The sequence below is a fragment of the Myotis brandtii genome, unplaced genomic scaffold (genome assembly GCF_000412655.1).
Source record: "Myotis brandtii unplaced genomic scaffold, ASM41265v1 scaffold1839, whole genome shotgun sequence".
Taxonomy (NCBI): domain Eukaryota; kingdom Metazoa; phylum Chordata; class Mammalia; order Chiroptera; family Vespertilionidae; genus Myotis; species Myotis brandtii.
The window spans coordinates 9,547-13,195 of NW_005356829.1; positions in this window are offsets into that span (position 1 = coordinate 9,547).

Sequence of the window (3,649 nt, forward strand, 5' to 3'; positions counted from 1 at the left end):
CCCAGGGCCCCGAGGAGGGCTGTGGGTTCTGTTCTGTGGGCCGTTCCAGGTGAATTCCAGGACCCAGACACCTGGAATAATGTCCCCCAAACCCTTGACCTGGCCCCCGCCCTCGCAGGCCCAGCACCCTCCTAGTCCGGGTCACGCCAGGGCTTCGAGGCCCACGGCGGCCATGATGGCGGAGAGGACAAAGGCGCCGACCTCGAGGCCCTTCCTCCTAGGAGGCCCTGGATCCCGCAGACCTGTCCCCACCGAAGCCCGCGGGCCTTCCCCGCACACTCTCCCACAGTTAAAGTCCTGGAGGGCTGCTCTGTGCACCTACCAGTTGTGTCTCAGGTAGTGAGAAAGAATCGAAATGAAGGAACGCAGCGGCCTTTCGCCAGCTCTTCTCCTGGAACTCGGACTGCAAAGCACGTGTGCAGCAACGGATGTGGGCTGATATGCACATGCGGCAGTGGGCGTGCGCGGCAATCGGCATGGTCTGAATTGGGCATGCGCAGCTATGGGCATTCACAGATAAGAGCATGCGCAAGTATGAGCCCGCGCAGGAATGAGCATGCGCAGCATGCGCATCTAGGAGCCCGCGCAGGAATGAGCATGCGCATCTAGGAGCCCGCGCATCTAGGAGCATGCGCATCTAGGAGCTCGCGCATCTAGGAGCACGCGCATCTAGGAGCACGCGCATCTAGGAGCACGCGCGCGTAGGAGCACACACGCGTAGGAGCACGCACATGTGTGAGCATTCACCTTGATTTGATATCCTGATGCAGAAGTTGAGGTTGAGCATAAGAGCATTAAAATCTCTAGGTCAGCCCTCGTCAAGAAAACGGACTTGAAGTGTGGTTTTGCCCTTCCCCCAATCATTCTTATGCTTTCAGAAACTTTGTGAACAGACAAGCTAAGTTTAACCTTCATAGAGAATGTGTCTCAAAAACATGGCCATGACGAAAACATATTTTAATACCATGTTTATACGTATATTTGGACGAATCACTTCTATAATTTTGGGTTTTGTGTCATGCATAGAAGGAATTTGTTCACTTCCATAAATTAAATACATTCACCATGTTTTTTTTCTTTCTTTTTAAAAAAATATATTTTATTGATTTTTTACAGAGAGGAAGGGAGAGGGATAGAGAGTTAGAAACATCGATGATAGCTATAGGCAGAGACCTCTCTAAGATAGGGACGTAGGGATAAAACGGCCTACAGTCCCATGTTTGGAGTGGGTCTAACTCTTTCAGGATTTAAGCAGCTGCTACTACATTGTTGGGGTCCAACCCTAGCAGGTCCAAGGGTCCCCAAAGGTGTGGACAGAGTCGGAAAAGAAGGAATGACACGGAGACAGCGTTCAGTTGATCGGCAGCCTAGCCAGGTTCTCTAGCCAGGTTCTCCAGCCAAGTTCTGTGTAGGATCTCCAGCCAGGTTCGGTAGCCAGGTTCTGTAGCCAGGTTCTATCCAGGATCTTTTGCCATGTTCTCTCGCTAGGTTCTGTCTCTAGGTTCTGTTTTCCTGTTTTCTTAACTTCTTTGCTTGTGTTACTGTGCATACATCTCCAGAGGGTAAAACAATTTCTCTGAATATACCTGTGGTCATTCAGTCAGTGTATGGGTTAGCAATACCCTTAGATAACCGTGCTAGGATTTAGGCTCAGTCCTCTTGTCATATGGTGTACAGCAGTATAGCATCCTGTACTCTACTTCCCAAATATCAACTTACTATGCAAAGATGACTACTGCCTAACACTGACAGCGAATTACACTACTCACACAGAGCCTTAGGAGAGTCTCAGAAGTGACAGAGTAGGAGAGATATTTATTCACTTTTTCACATATGGTGTAAAGCATGTTTTTCCATCTGGGGTGAGACTGAGATTAGGATTGTGTAAGAATGGTGACATAATGGTTTAGTGTTTGTGGACACTAGAAAGCAAATTTTGTAAGACAAATTTTTCCTAGAGTGTTGGCATTGAAAAATGCCATTTGGGCTTTTCTTATGAAGAGTCAATGTTTCTTTGGGGTAGTTGCTGTAATGAGGAGTAAAGATATGCAACTTTTATGTTGTTAGGAAGGAGATTCCTGGGTCAGTATAGTTATGTTGATGAAGACAATGAAATACAAAGTGCTGTTAATGTAGACAGTAGTTATGTGCTGGTTTCCATTCCATTAATTTTACATAACATCAGTTTTATGTGGGAAGTACTATATAGGAGTGAAAGACAGGAAGGGAACAAAAATTAGGAAGTTGTTTTTTGTAAGTTAAGATACACTGTTGCACCGACTGCTATATATTCATCCATTGAGATTTTTGTTTTTAATTTTTATTAATTTTAGAGAGAAGAAAGGAGATAGAGAGATAGAGATAGATAAATAGATAGAGTGAGAAACATTGATGTGGGAGAGAAACATCCATATGCTGCTGTGGGGAGCCGATATAGGATTAAGCCTCAGCCTGACCTGTTGGCAAAGTTACAAAGAAGTCCCAGCTTAGAGGGCACAGTCCTCTTAGCATAATTAGGCTTGACCTTATGACGCTCCCCAGATCTTATCTGGGAAGCTAATGGGCTGAGGGAAGTTCAGGAAGTGGCCAAAACAAGTGAAACTCACAAGAACTGTGTAACTATGGTAACCGCTACCTTGTTTACCTCTGATTATAAAAATAAAGGCTCAGCTTGCCTCGTGGATCTTTTTCTGTGGCCTCAGCCAGGCACAGGAAGATCCATGGAGACTAAAGAGAGCTATAGAGTTCTGACCACTGTCTCTGTGTAAAACATTCTTTGCCAACTCCGTCCACACCTTTGGAGCCCCTGGACCGCTGGGCCTGGACCCCGGCACCCCAATATTTCCAAATTATCTCTTGTCTCTTCTCTTTCATTTGTGTGCAGCTCCTCTTCCAGATCCTGAACCCTGAACCATGCGGGATGTGGAGGGAAACATTTACAACATGCTGCCTCCCGCCATGCCTCAACAGGAGTTCACATTCACAACCTGGGTATGTACCCTGACCCAGAATCTAACCAGGTATGTTTCCATGTGCAGGACGACACCCTAACCAACTGAGCTATATGGACTAGGGCCATTGAGCTTCTTTTAAGGAAAAACTGTGAGTGGAGTACTGGAGGGGTCTCAATCATTATCAGTCAAATCAATCTTTCTCTCTTCTCTTCTCTCTCTCTCCTGTCCATCTTCCCTTCCTCCTTCCACCCTTCTTCCCTTCCTCCTTTTGTCTCTCCCTCCCTTTTTCTAAAATGCTAGGAATTGTGGTTCTTCTAAAAATAATTTTATTAAGAGTTTAAACTGTTATAATTCTGGTTCTTTAATTTAGCTTATATTTTATGTTTATTGATCTTTCTCATCAAGGTCACTACCATTACCCAATTTTACTTCCCTTTCCCCTCTTAACTACAATTTTTAGTGTAGTGCATTCAGGGACTGCTCAAAGAATGGGAGATAGTGATTTCTAGATTTAGACTTTCTGTAAGCACCTAAATAACAAACTGTCAAATGCATGCAATCAGATGATTTACTAGCTGTGGGTCATGAGGACATGGTCTTTGATGATTCCTGAACTGCTCCCCTCTACTTCAAATGGCAGACTTCAATGTGATGCCAATCTTTAACTTTTTGTCACCATTCCTGTGGAAAATAAC